We start from the raw sequence: 16,242 nt of genomic DNA on the forward strand, positions 1-16,242 counted from the left end.
CAAAAAGGAAACTCGCATGATAATATCAATAGATACAGAAAAAGCACTTGGAAAAAACCCAACACTAATTTATGATATAAACAATCAGTGAACTAAGAATAGAATGGAACTTACTCAATTTGATAAGAATATCTACAAACAACAACATAAAACTACAGCTAACATCATACTTAGTGGTAAGAAACTTGAAGCTTTCTGAATAAGATCAGGTACAAGGCACGGATGTGCCTTCTCACCACATCCTTTCAACATAATACTGTAAGTTTTAGTACAAAAAGATGAGAAAATAAAATAAAAGGTAAAAATCATATACAGATTGGGAAGGAAAAAATAAAACTGATGTCTCTTGTCTTATTCCATGTGACTCATTTCACTTAGTTTGATATTCTCAAAATCTATCTATGTTATTGAAAATGGCAGTAGACAGGACTATATGATTTCACGCATATCTGTGATATACAACAAAATCAACAAATGAACAAACAAAACAAATAAACAAAATCTCATAGACACGGACAGCAATGTAGTGGTTATCAGAGGGGAAGTGAGTCAGGGAGGGAGGTAGAAGAGAGTAAAGGGGTTCAAGTATATGGTGAAGGAAATAGTCTTGACTTTGGAAGGTGAACACAGAATGCAATATATAGAGTATTTATTATAGAACTCTATGCTTGAAACATATAATCTTATTAATCAATGTCACCCCAATAAATTTAATAAACTTAAAAAATTGATTTGTTCACAACATCATTTTCTATATAGAAAATTTGGAAAAACTAAATCATTACAAAAGAAAAAAACCCTCCTGGAACTAATAAACAATTATAGGAAGGTTGCAGGATACAAGATTATTATTAAAGAGTCAGTCACTTTCCCATATTATAGCATTTAACAAGTAAGATTTGAAATTAGAAATGCAATACCATTTACATTAGCACAAAAAAAAAACAAAAAAAAGACCTAGCAATGTTTTTCTCACATATTTTGATGCCTTGTTGTTTGGCACATGTGCATTAATTGTTAGAGCTGAGTTTGTACCCAGAACACTATGGTGAACTCTGATTATTATAAGGGCTTAGAACGTTTAAGAAATGATATGTGTAGAAAATGGCCTGTATATCTAGACAGCGAAATATTATTCAGCACTAAAAAGAATTGAGCTACCAAGCCATGAAAAGACATGGAGGAAACTTAAATGTGTGTTACTAAGGGAAAGAAGCAAATATGAAAAGACTACATACTATATGATTCCAACTATATGACACTCTGGAAAAGGCAAAACTATGGAGACAGTAAAAGATTACTGATTGTCAGGAGCTGGGACAGGTAGGATTGAATACGGGAAGCGCAAGAGATTTTTAAAGCAGTGACAATATAATCTGTATGATAACATAATGATGGATATGTGTCATTATACATTTGTCCAAATCCATGGAATGTATAATACCAAGAGTGAACCCTAATAAACTAGGGACTTGGGGGATAATAACGTGTCAGTCAGCATAGGTTCATCAGTTGTAACAAATGCCCCACTCCACTGGGGGATATTGATAATAGGGGAGGTTATGTATGTGTGGGGGCAGAGTGGATTTGGGAAATCTCTGTACCTTTCCCTCAATTTCTCTGTGAATGTAATAATGCTTTAAAACAATAAAATCTTAATTAAAAAAAATGCTATCCCACAAGAAGAGTGCCCTTATTAATTCATACCTAGACTACTAAATTAGTATTATCAGTTAATAACATGAACAATGTTTTAAATATTACTGGGCCTCAGACTTCCCATCACTTACAGAGGTACAGTAAGGCTTTGTGAGGCTTTCAAGTTTTTTTCATGTAAGGCTTTCAAGTTTTACTGTGAAAATTAAGTGAACTCACAGTGAAAATATTGCTAACATTAGAGGTTATATAAAAAAGTGTTGCCTTCATATTATAAATTTATGATGATAATTGGTTATTAATGTTATGTATGTGTGTGTTGTATATGTATTTAATTTCTTTTACAACTCAATTGTCTCTGACATGGAATTTCAGGTTGTTTAGTAATATAACTATAACTTCATTTAAATTTTTTTAGCATCTACAATATGCAAATCGATATGTTGAGTTTGATAAAGCTAAGATAAAGGAAAATCTCGGAACTAAACACAGGGCAAAAAGGAAAAGCTAAAATAAGTAAGTATAGTTGATGAAAGCTATTGTTATTTAATGTAAACTAGTCTTAAATACATGGCAAGTAACAGTTTATCAGATATAACAGATATATAAATATAACAGATATATTTAATTATATGTAACACTCCATTGTCTAATTGCTTTGTTTTGGATTGCCAGTATATAAGGAAACACCAAATCTAAATATATATGACTTCACATAAAATTGGGCTGTCTATCTGCAGGAAAGCATAAAAGCTTTTAGAGCAGAAATAACTTCTTATTCCTTCAGTAGATGGACTGCATAATTCATTTCTTTAGTAATGTCCTAACAAGAAACTGCCATTGTTTTTCATTTGTACCCTGTATGAAATATGTAGCAGTAGAATGATGTGATTTTAAAGTATTACTTTTGTTGGAGATTAATTGCTTTTTTTCCCTTTAATAAGAAGTGAGAGACATATTATAGGATTAAGGTACTCCAAGGCGTGTTTTATTGATCCACTAATACATGATTTGGGTGGTTGAAGCTCTTAGTCTTTAAGGTTTGTATTTTATAATGTACCCTAGGCATGAATAATTGGAATAATAAAATGTACCCTGGAGTGTCTTGATGTCATATTAAAAATAACAAATTACATGAAGTGATATATTCTGAATTCAAATAAAGAAAAGGTTAGCTATGCAAACATTCGGGACTTTAAATTAAATTGACACTTTGTAAAAGCCTAATATTATGGTTTCTATTCATAAAATTATTCTAATTGGTATATTTTTTTTTCTAAGAATAATTTAACAGGCTTGAAAAGAAAATCTTGGTTAACTTTGAAGGGTCCAAAGGCAAATGTTGAAAACTTAAGTGCCGAAGTATTCTGCAAGAATACTCTTCTTAACATCTCTGCTCTCCAAAAGTATGTTTTCTTCATGATGTATTATATTACTTAACTTCTAGGTCTTGTTCTCAAATCTATGTTAATTTATTTTTCTTTAATCCACTTTAAAGTGTATTGCATACTTTCAACATGACACAAACTGGGCCAGGGACTGGGCCAAGCATGAGGATTAAAAAATGAAATTTTTCAGTCTATATGAGAAAACAACATATAAATAGTAATTTCATACAAAGAGAAAAGCACTGTAAATCAGATCCCTCTCTACTTCTGCCTTCAGGATAGAGAGGGAGGGAGACTTTACAACGACAATATTTAAAAAATTAAAAGATTTGTGAGGAAGGGAACCGCAGAAGGAGGACTGATGACAGAAGTCACCACCACCTAGTGTGGGATGTTCTATGACCTGCTCACACTTTTAGACTTCCCCCAGAAGGCAGTAGAAGATCGCCAAATGCTTTTGTTGTTGTTTTATCATTGTTGTTGTTATTATCTTTTTTTTTTTTTTTTAGTAAGGGAATCATAAGAGTAAATTTATCTTTTGGAAAGATCCCTCTAACAGTAGTATGGAAGATTGATTGTCCCAGAGTTAGATAATCACTAAAGTTTAAGTGAGAGTTGGTGAGACACTAAAAACAGTGGGAAGAAAATGAAGATCGGAATGTAAGAGAAATATCTGAGTTTAAGCATTCCGCCTTCACAGTGCACACTAGCAGAGAGCAAACCTTAGTAACTAATAACATCCAGGATGTTGGTGGTGAAGGGCAGGAAGGAAAGGAAGAAGACCTTGGGAATATGTGGTCTTCTTTAGCTGGAGCAATAACTAGCACTAGCCCAAGGGGAGTAAGCACCTTCTGCAATTTTATTAATCTTGTAATCTTGTAAATCTCAGTGTAAATTTTATTTCATTTTATTTCTTGCAGGAAATAATTCCTAACTCAGCTGGTCTAAGATCCTAATATATATACACAAACACACACACACACACACACACACACACATATGAACTTTGTATGGGTTGGGAAATCATTTTGATATACAAATGAAAGGGGTTGCTGTCCCCCAATAATGTAGTGAACTTAGAGAAGGCAGGAATCCTGTCTTATTTATCATAGCATTTCTAGGGCTCAGCACGATGTGTGTCATAGGACATAGTCAGTACTATTGAAATAAATGCACCTAGGAAAGTATGCATGCATATTGACTCAAAAAGCTTTTCAGAGTTAATAGGCAAACAAACAAACAAACAAACAAACAAACAAACAAACAAAGACAAGTGGAAAAACAAAAACTGAGAAGCAGTAGAGGTGCTCTACTGAGTGATGAGAATGTTCATAGGCATTTAGCCCTCAGTACCCTTGCGGCTCCCATAGTATAGAATGTCTATGTCAGCTCTATAAATCTTGTCAGGTTATTACTTCGTTAGCACCCATCTATACTTCTCCATCACTTTCCAAAGGAGATTCAACTTCCTTAGTAGAGAAACAAAGTCATTCAAGACCTGAAACTGCTTATATCTGGAAGCTCATTGAAACTCGTCACCAGCCAAGTTTTCACATATGACATGTGGTTCCATTACATACCAAAATACTTGCATTTCTCTAACACATCATGTTTACTCACTCCTTGATATTTTGTACATGTTGCTTCCTCAAGCTGAAACTTTCTCTCCTTGAAGTTTCAGTGCAAATTTCATCCCTGTTATAAGACTTTGCGGTCATTTCTGTCTGAGTAAAATGTCCTGTGTTTTGTCCCCACAATGTATCTGTATTCTAACATGTAGTGCACTATATCATTAACTTCTCTGGTTTGGGTAAGATGCACCTCATTCCTAGTTCATTAATGTTATGAAGTTGGCACTCAGTAATCACTGTTGAACAAACAGAAAACTAAGTTTCTGTCGATTCCCTGATTTAACTACTTTCTAATAAAGCAGTTATTTATGCATCATGTATATGCCACTCCAGTTTTCTAAAACAGAGATAGGAAATACAACAGAATAGAGTACTAAAAAGAGTACTTAAAAGTTTCTTCCTTTACTATTTTTTGAGTCCTAAGTAGGATCTAAAATAATAGCTATTAGCAATCTCATTCAGCTAAGATCAAAGAAATGGTACTAAATCTGTTTACAAAGTGAATCAAACACCATAAAAGAGTCTATTGAGGATTAAAACAAAGTAGCTCTTTAACTTCAACAGCAGACTTGGTATTTATTTTTCAAATTAGCAAGAAAAATAAAGCAATGTATTATGTAAGATGGAGCTACAGAAGTGCATAAAACATTCTATTTTATATTTAGTCAATGTTATTGTCAAAGGATAATAAGTAACTTGATTTTATATAAGGTGGATTAAGGAACAGCAGCTTATAATTATGGAAGAGGGGAAAAGGGGATGATTGGTCTCAGAACCATGTGTAATTCTTGTCCTGGCAAAATGATACTCTCATTCAATATGGACCTCCCACTTTTGGCATAAATACTTGAAAATATCAGATAAACTGTTATAAGCTAAATAGTAAATGCATAGTTAGGTGCAAACAAACTAATGAAAGGGAATTCCCCAGATGCCACAAGCAGAGAAGGAACTTGCAGCTAAAGCAGTAACCTTTTGAGCTGACACAGTTGCAGCTGGTAGCCAGGTATAGCAAGTCAGATATACTTCATGAATGAGCTAGGGTTTTAAAGTCCACAAGGGAATGGAGAAATGGGCTCATGATGGAGAAGACCTTGAAAGTGTGCTGCAGGAAAGAAGCAAGAAAGTTTAATTCTCCTCAAGGCTTTCTAGGAAAAACAAAACTGCTGTGAAAACCTGAAATACAGGTACCCAGCATAATCTTGGTACAGAGTTCAAATATACATTACATATATGAGGTGGGAATTTGAAGCCAAGATATCAACAGCATCAATAACAACAACAAAACAAGTAACAAGAATAAAAGACTGGTCTTCATTTAGTGAAACCCCTGAAATGCAGGACAGAAGCAAATGCAAAATGAATCTAAACTGCCACTCCTGTAACCCTTAGGTTCATGTAATTCCCACAACCAATGAAGATGCATTCTCAACCAGAAGTTCCAAATCAAAAGAGAGAATGAGATTGAAACAAGAATAAAAGAGATCTATATCTTCTAAAAATCGTAACAGTCTGAAAGAGACCATAAAATAAGAATGCATAAAATCATTAAAGAAATAAAAGAAAATATATAATGATAGAGCATTTTGGTTTAAACAGAGGGGTGCACATGTGAGAAAAAATCAAATAGAACTTTTAGTAATGACTTATATTGTCAATAAAATAAAATCTTAATTCATAGGTTAAACAGCAGATGACAATACCTAAATAGAAAGGTTGTTTAGATGTAATTAAGATTTTAGAAATTTTAAAAGATTTAGCATGAAGAAAACATGAAAAATATGAAAGGTTAGAAAACATTAAAAAATCAAATTATATGTGGCAACATATAAGGTAATTTCTATTAAGAGATAATATGTGAGAAGAAATATTTAATGATATTATTGCAGAGTTTCCCAGAATATGTAAAAGTAATAAATTCTCAGGTTGAAGAATCAAATAATACCCTGATTAGAAAACAAAGATAATAGAGCACATATAAACACATATGATAAAACTGAAAAACATGGGAAATCACAAAATATCAGAAAGACACAGCATATTATTTAGAAAGATATAAGAAATTTAACAACAGCTGATTTTTCATGTGAAAAAGAACACTTAAGATCCAATATCTTGAAATGTCTGAAGGAAAATTTGGAAATCCGTTGTGAGAAGGAGGAGAGGGGAGAAATCTCTTTCCTTCAGGAGTTTAATGCCTAATGAAGGCAGTTAAGTAAAAGCATACAATGCTCTTCCCAGTTAAGCTCTAAGCTCAGTGAGGACAGGGAATATATGTGTGAATTTTGTGTGCCCTTGTAACTTCTGTAAGCCCTGGAACTAGCATAGGCTTTATAGGTAGTAGAGCCTCAGAAATGAGCATTAAAGAGAAGAGGAAAGGATAGGAGAGGAGAAAAGAAGAGGGTAAAGGAAAACTAAATATATTTTCAAAAAAATGTCTAAAGATATATATATATATATATATATATATATATATATATATATATATATATATATATATATATATATATATATATATATTAAGATGCTCACACAAAAAAACAGATAAATACCAGAGGGTAAGCAGGGAGGGGAGTGACAGAAGAGAGTAAAGAGTCAAATATAGGGTGATGGAAAGAGAACTGACTCTGGGTGATGAGCACACAATGATATATATAGATAATGTGTTATAGAAATGTACAAGTGAAACCTATATAATTTTACTAACCAATGTCACCCCAACAAATGTAATAAAGGTTTTAAAATAACAGATATATTTATACTTAAATTGGAAAGAATTAAACCCAGAAAGAGAACAATGAACACAAACAATGGTAAGCAAATAAATTGGTAAACAATTTGGCTGCAAATAAGAAATAAAAATAAATCACAGAAAGATTTTTTTCTTACACTTATTTTTCTGTAATTTTATTGTTGGTACATAGAAATGCAATGGACTTTTGTACATGGATTTGTATCCTGCAATTTTACTGCAACAAAAAGAAAAAATACGTAGGAATAAACTTAACAAGGGATGTTAAGGACCTATACACTGAAAAATAAAAAAACATTATTAAAATAAATTGAAGAGGATGCAAAGAAATGAAAAGATATTCCACGTTCTTGAATTGGAAGAATCAACATATTTAAAATGTTCATATTACCCAAAGCAATATACCAATTTAATGCAATCCCCATCAAAATCCCCATAGTACTTTTTAAAAAAAATATAACAAAAAATTAGATTTGTATGGAACAACGAAAGACCTGAGAAAAAAGATCAAGGCCAGAGGTATCACACTCCCTAACTTCAAATTATACTACAAAGTGACAGTAATCAAAATGATATGTTATTGGCAGAAAAACACACATACAAATGAATGGAAAAGAATTAAGAACCCAGAAATAAATCCACATACATATGGACAAATAATTGTTGAGAAAGGAGCCAAAACCATCCAATGGAGAAAAGAAAGCCTCTTCAATAAATACTGCTGGAAAAATTGGAGAGCCACATGCAACTGAATGAAACCAGACTGCTATTTGTCACCATCCACAAAAGTTAAATCAAAATGAATCAAAGACCTAAATATAAGATTCAAAACAATAAAATGCACACAAGAAAATAAAGGTACTAAAGTTATGGACCTGGATCTTAGAGAGGACTTTATGAATTTAACCTCAGAGGAAAAGGAAGTAAAAGGAAAAATAAATGAATGGAACTATAACAAACTAAAAAGGCTTCTGCACAGCAAAAGAAACCACCAATAAAACAAAAAGGCAACCAACCAAATAGGAGAAGATATTTGCAAACAACACCTCTGATAAGAGGCTAACACTAATATCCAAAATATATAAAGAACTCATACAATTCAACAACAAAAAAGCAAAAAATCCAATAAAAAATGTGCAGAATACCTGAACAGACACTTCTCAAGAGAAGACATACGAAAGGCCAACATATATAAGAAAAGGTGCTCAACTTCAGTAGCTGTTAGGGAAATGAAAATCAAAACCACGATTAAATACCACCTCATAATACCTGTTGGAATGGCTATTATCAACAAGACAAGTAAAAGCAAGTGTTGGAGAGGCTGTGGAGAAAAAGGAACCCTCATATACTGCTGGTGGGAATGTAAATTTGTACAGCTGCTATGGAAAACATTATAGAGTATCCTCAAAAAATTAAGAATAGAATTACAATAGGACCCAGCAATCCCCCTACTCAAAGAATCTGAAAACATGTATCTGTAAAGATATATGTACCTCTATGCTCATTGCAGCATTTTTTACGGTGGCCAAGCCACAGAAACAAATATAGTGTCCTTCGATAGATGATTAGAAAAGATGAAGTGGTACATATACACCATGGAATATTACTCAGGCATAGGAAAAGACGAAATTCTGCCATTTGCGACAACATGGATGGATCTTGAGATTATTATGCTAAGCAAAATAAGTAAGATAAAAAGTCGAGAATCATATGACTTCACTGATATGTGGGATATAAAACTGAAAGCAACAAAGGAACAAGACAAAGAGACAAAAACTCATAGACACAGACAACAGTTTAGTGGTTACCAGAGGGTAAGGGAGAAAGGGGTGGTAGAAGAAGGTAAAGGGGGTTAAATATACGCTGATGGAAGGAGAACTGACTTTACATGGTAAACACACAATGCAATACGTAGATAATGTATTATAGAATTGTACGCTTGAAACCTATATAATTTTACTAACCAATGTCAACACCATAAATTTAATTTAAAAAAAAAAAAGTAAACATTTCCTCCTGTGTCCTCCATCCCATATGGTCCCTCTTCCTAGCTTTCTGCATCAGAAACAAACAGGGTTTTTTGAGTTTTGCTGTCTGCTCTTGCTACACAGTTTTAGGATTCAGGCTGCTTAATAGTCTAGGCCAGAAGAAATGGGAGAAAAATAAAAAATAAAACAGAGACCTCACTCCAATACAGGTCCTTTTTCTTTGAGGTTTGACTTCCCTCCCATTCTACCTGCTACTACTTATTTTTTCAGAGTCTAAATATACTTGGTTTTGTTTTCAGCCCAGGGCTTTTAATTCAGTGAGAGGGATAGAGTGATATTTATTTATCTTAGACAATTCTGTAAGTCCCACCTTATATTTTAAAAGAATAATTCCTGTGATCTATTGTTTAAAAACTAGGAGGCAAGCATTGAGATTGGAAGACCATTTAAGAAGCAATTATTAATATATTAATCTAGGTGAGAGATGATGATAGCTCAGTGGAAATGATGGGAGGCAGTTTAATTCTGGATATATTTCTAAGGTAAAACCAGCAAGAGTTCCTAACAGATTGATATGGTGTGTGTGAGCAGGCTTTAAAAAAAAATAAGGAATATCACTTTTAACTCTGATTTCTTCTAGCAGACCAGCAAATAGAACTAAAATGTCTTGGGAAATGCTGGATTAAAAAAATAAATGCTTATGAATGAAGATAAAGTATGATCCATGATCCAGTCACGTAATGGAATGCTATGAGATCATAAAAGGGAATGAAGTTCAAATTTGTAGGGATATGGAAGGTTTTCCAAGATATATTATTGATTTTTAAAATCAATCTGCAGTAAATTATGTATATAGGATATTATTATATAAAAGAGGCAAATAATATATGTAGGTATTTGTATATGTAGGACAAGAAAAGTTGCTGAAAGATTAGGTGGGAGGAGGATTTTTTCATTGTGTATTCTTTTTCCATTATTTGATCCATGTGCATGCATTATCTACTCAAAATTAAATTTTTGAAGGCTGTCAAAGTTTTATAGCCTTGAATTTAATCAACAGATATTCATCAAGAACATGCCATGTTTAAGCCCGATTGTTTGAGACATTAGCTCATGAGTAATTGAACAAGATATAGACAGAACTTACGTTTAAAAATTAAATTGTGGATACCGGCCTAGTGGTGCGTTGGTTAAGAGTTGGCTTGGGAAGTCAGCTCTGAGCAGCAGGGCCCCGGTTCAGATCCCACATGGGCCAGTGATGCTATGCCCTCTACAGCTAAGATTGTGAAAAACAGCTCGACCTGGAGCTAGACTGCCGTGAGTCGCTGTCAACTGCGTAGGCTGCAGTGGGGCTGCAGTGGGCTGCTGTAAGCTACTGTGAGTGGCTGGCAGCCAGCGTGAGCGGCCAGGAGCCGGTGTGAGCTGCCGTGAGCTGCCATGAGCAGCAGTCCAATGGCTGGCAACCGATCTGCCTCAGCCGGGAAAAGTGCAATGATCATAATCCCAACATGGGCCAGTGAAGCGGCATCCTTCACAACTAGACTGAAGAACAAAAAGGACAGTAACTTGTTTGTTCCCCTTCCCTAATTCCCCAACGCTGTTCCCCTCCCCCAACTCCCCAATAAATTCTTAAAAAAAAAAAAAAGTTAAGTTGTGGGATAGTTTTTTTAACTGTCTAGTTATAACAAAAGGTTACTAAAACAAAGCTGCATATAACAGAAGCTTAAAAAAAGTAATTGGTAGAGTAAACATGATTTCAAATCAGCATCAATTAGTAAATGCCCACAGCTGCTTATTCTACAGGTATTATATAATTAAACTGACTTCTTATTTACTTCCAATTTTCTACTTTTAATTTTTCCCATGATTTTTCCATTTTATTAAAACAGTAATAATGAAAAATAAAAGGAAACTCACAGCAATCCAATTATCCTAAAACACTGTTTCATATTGTGTTAGGTCCTTTTCATTTCTTGGCTATATAAATGAATAATTTCACTTTTTAATATTATGGTCTTGACATAATTTTTCTACATTATATCAAACAGATATCCCATGTAACTATCGTTATTACAATCTTAAGGACTGATTAAGCTGGTGTACAATAATTTCATCCTAGTCAGATAGATTGTTTAAAACATTTGTCATTAAAATTAATGTTAAAATGAACATCTCAAAGCATAAAGCTGTACTTTCTTTTGATTTATTTCCACAGAATTAATTACCAGAAATGAAATTATTGAGTGAGAATAGATTAGAATTTATAGTCCTTGGTGATTCTTTATAAACTGTTTTTCAAAATTATCTTGCTGGCAATAATTGTTAGGATAATAAGATTATGTGTGATTTCATTTTAATTTTTTATTTTTATTTATTTTGTTATAAATGAGAAATGTATTCAACAATATCTTTGCTACTTTGATTCTACTTTAGGCAAGATTTTATTATTCTTGATTATTCTGCACATCACCTCTGTATCACAAGATTATTTGATCAAACACATGTATATCATAATCATATCTATTGTATTTAGATAACTTAGAAACTGGCAAATAGGAAGAGTACAGGCATTGTTAAATATCATGATTAAACTTAATATTTTATATTACATTTACCAAAGAAAAAAAAGAATGCGTCGTGAATTTGGCCTATGTGTAGTATTAAAAAAACTTCCAGTATTGAAAGGACCCCTCCCTCTTTCCAGAACAGAGATATGCTTTGGCATGTATGCATTTTACTTGAAATGAATTTCATTTACTGCTGTGATATAATATAATCCCCTTATGATACAATACTACAAGGTGTCAATGTCCCAGAAAGTGAAGTTAAAAAAAAAAATTAATGAAAAAAAATTTTTGAAGAAACAAAGTCTGAGCACTTTCCAGATTTGGTAAAGGATACATATTTATACATTTAAGAAATGCAGAGAACCCCAAACAGAACAAACTCAAAGAAAACCACATCTTAATGCAACTGCTGAAAACTAAAGATAAAAATAAATGTGAGGAGGGTTTTAAAAATCATCTTGGTTGAATGTGTATATTGCATTCGACCATATATATTAAGTTGGTTACCCAAAGACAACCAGAACTTTTTCACCACAAGCATCCAAGCTTTTATTTGTTTGTGAAATTAGAGTCAGGGCTTAGAGAAACAACTCCATAAAATAAACGCATAATATTAGAAGAGTTAGACAGAAAACTCTTGGCCCCAAAATGCTTCTTTATACGTAAGTATATGTATACAAAACTATTTTATTGTAAGGACAAATGGAGGTGGTCTTCAGTGAAGCCATAATGAATATGGAAATAAATAACAACAATAATATATAAATAAATAAAATAATCAAATACTCCCTAATAAACATATTTTGTCAATTTATATTCTCACCAGCAAATTTACCATTACCCTATGAAGATTAAATAGCAAATATTTCAATTAATTCTAAAAATGTGTTAAAAATTGACACTTGATTTACCAGGAGTAAAAAGGAATCAGATGTACAAAGTCTGAAACCCAGCCTCAAATTACTGGAGGCCTTTTTGGATTAAGGTGATGTGCTCTACCTTAAATGCCCCCAAAAGGTAAGGTTAATCTCCTCTTCAGGAAGATAAAATCATGTAGTCTTTCCAAATTTCCATATATAGTATCTGGCAATTATGTGTGAAAATATATTCTAGTCCTTCGTGTTTCAATTTTTCATAAGATTCTGAGGGCATGGTGACCACATATGTGTAAAATATAATGTAAATAAATGCAAATAACAATAAATTTAGTCTCAAGGGATTGCTATTGGATTCTAATAAAACGATTCTAAATAATACTTTATTTTAGTCAGTACTATGGTTCATCTTTTTTAAATGAGTAATATAATAGTAAAAATTATAGAGTACAAAAATTTAAGGAGTTTATCTTAATTGTTTAAAATAAAATATGTTAATAGAGTCTAATTTTTCAAATTTGAAGAGCAACAATTGTGCCAAGATTTTTTAAAGTTGCCAGATACCAAAAACGAAAAATGGCAACAACTCATCTGTGAATCACAAGAATGACTAGAAGGTCCAAATGTTTTCCAGGAGAAAATAATAATAATAATAATAATAATAATAATAATAACAACAACAACCGTCTAAAGAGAATTAACCTCATACAGATAGCTACAACACTGAATAAATACATTGATACAACACCTCAAAACTCTGAAATTCTATATGCAGACAAGCTATTATTCAAGTGCCAGAGCCACATGAGTATAGTTTTAAGTAGCAGCAACACATAAAATTTACTTCTAAATAAGCCTTTTTCTCAGGAAATTACTTAAGTATGTAATCCAGCAAACCTAGGGTAAGATCCAAGGAGGAGAAATTCATAGATACAAGAAATGAGGAAGCTTTCTAAGATTAAGGTGAAAAAAAAAGATTCAAGCTATGTAGCAGACCTAGAAAACAATTAGTTTAAATTAAATCAGGACAACAGTGGATTCAAAGGTTACTTACTATCTTTAAAAAGAAATTATTCTTTTTAAACTACATTTAAAACAATGGAAAGAATGAGTAAGGAGTGAATGCTATCATTAACATAATGAGAAAAGCATTTGGGTTCTCTCTCAAGAAGAAACACAACTAGAAACAGTACATTTATTGCTGAAATCTGAGATAAATTAAAATGTGGAATAATTTTTAAAAACTTATGAAGTGTAAATAAAATAATTTATTTCACCCACATATTAGGATTTTTTTAATTGGTGCAGGGTTTTTGAAACTAAAGTGGATGTAAAGACATAATTTGCACACATGATTATTAGATACAATTATTAATCTATATATGTGTGTGTATTTGCATAATAATGCAAATTTGTGTGTATATTTTCATAATAATGCAAATGTTTTATAATAACACACTTACAATAAATCTAAAGACAAAATGATAAAGACACAGAAATACAAAGTATTCTAAGAGACTAGTTTATGACAATAAATTGGATAACCTAGAAAAAAATGGATGCATTTCTAGAAACATGCAACATAACAAACTGAATCAGGAAGACATAGAAAATTTGAACAAACAAACCAATAATGTGTATAGAGATTAAATCAGTAATTGAAAACCTCCCTAAGTAGAAAAATCCAGGACCAGATGGCTTCATTGGTGAATTTTACCAAACAATTAAAGAAAAATTGAGACAAATCCTTCTTAGGCTCTTCCTAAAGCTGATGAGGAGGGACACTTCCAGGCTAATTTTATGAGGTCAGGATCACCCTCATACCTTAGCCAGATAAGAACACTACAAGAAAAGAAAACTACAGGACAGTATTCTCTCATATACACAGATGCAAAAATCCTTAGCAAAATACTAGCAAACCTACTTTGCCATCTTGACAGTGAAAGAAAAATTTCTTGAGCAAAGAATAAATGTTACATGTGTTACATGCCATTGAGTTAGCTCCGACTCCTGGTGACACTATGATTGAGTGGTGTCCACACTATCCTCTCCTCACAGCCTTGCTCAGCTCCTGTAGACTCATGCCTGTGGCTTCCTTAATGGATTCAATACATCTCATATTTGGTCTTTCTTTTTCCCTGATGCTTTCTATTTTTTTCCACCATTATTGTCTTTTCCAAAGAACACTGCCTTTTCATGATGTGCCCAAAGTAGGACAGTTTCACTTTTGTCATTTTGGCTTCCATCAATGTTTCAAGCCTAATTTGCCCTAGAACTCAATTATTTGTCTTTGTGTGTGTCCAGGATATCCATAGAACTCTCCTCCAACACTATATTTCAAATGAATCATTTTTTTTCCTACCAGCTTTCTTCACTGTCCAACTCTTGAACCTCTATAATAAATGGAAATATAAGGGTATGGATGACCTCAGCCTTGGTCTTTAATGACATATTTTTCCTCCTAAAATAATAAATATTATCCCTAAAATAAAATGTCATATATCTTTTAAAGGATGTTCTAAAATGGAGAAGAAATTGGTAAAAGAAACACATGAGACAGATATGATCATGTAAGATTTGGGTGAAAATTAAGCCAGCAAAAGAAACACTGGAAGACTGATGCTTTTGAGAAAAACAAAATTATTGTGGCAGGAGTATCTGGATATTGGCATGTACTGTATATGTGAATGTGTGTGTGTGTGTGTGTGTGTGTGTGTGTGTGTGTGTGTGTACACTATAAGAAAGCATATAATCAGAGAAGCTGTAGTAAAGGGTTTGACTATTAGAATTTCATTTAAGAAAAATGGAAATTCATCAAAATGTTGCTGATTGAAGATTTGTTTGGGATGGATAAAAATAATTTTATATTTGGTAAATACCAGGGCATTAGGAAGATTGAGTGATCATATCTCAATCTGGAAAGATAAGAGAAAAATATGTACCAAATAAAAATATGTCCAGATTTTTCTTTAAAGTTGACTATGTTTGGTTTTCAAGGAGGCAAGCATCTTGTTTGTGCTTTATAATCTACCTGAAATATCTTTTCCTTTTTGAAACTACTCTACTTTATCCTCTTTGTGCTCTCAATTTTTGAAATAGTTTATTCTCCTACTGCCCAAAGTTCTTTGTTTAATTCTTTTTTTTTTTTTTTAAGATTTTTATTGGGGAATGGGGGGGATGGGAACAATGCTGGGGAATTGGGGTAAGGGGAACAGACAAGTTGCTGTCGTTTTGCTCTTCAGTCTAGTTGTGGAGGATGGTGCTTCACTGGCCCAAGTTGGCACCATCATTGCGCTCTTCCGGGCGAGGCAGATCAGTCGCCGGCTTCTGGACGGCCGCTCACTGCAGCTGCTGGCTGCTCACGCTGGCTGCTGGCTACACACGG

At 32.9% G+C, this 16,242-nt stretch overlaps 1 protein-coding gene across 4 annotated transcripts in view; it reads left to right on the forward strand.

The window, feature by feature from the left end:
- The window catches only part of MGAT4C (MGAT4 family member C), a 728,413-nt gene that overhangs the window by 394,951 nt on the left and 317,220 nt on the right, over positions 1–16,242 (forward strand). The window contains exon 3 of one of the 4 annotated variants that reach the window (XM_019652292.1): positions 2,075–2,172. The exons of the other annotated variants lie outside the window; for them this stretch is intronic. The gene's annotated coding sequence lies outside the window, so the exon portion shown is untranslated. The remainder of the gene's footprint in view (positions 1–2,074; positions 2,173–16,242) is intronic. 4 annotated transcript variants of the gene reach the window in all.

This window comes from Hipposideros armiger, unplaced genomic scaffold (genome assembly GCF_001890085.2).
Source record: "Hipposideros armiger isolate ML-2016 unplaced genomic scaffold, ASM189008v1 scaffold_177, whole genome shotgun sequence".
NCBI classification, from domain to species: Eukaryota; Metazoa; Chordata; class Mammalia; order Chiroptera; family Hipposideridae; genus Hipposideros; species Hipposideros armiger.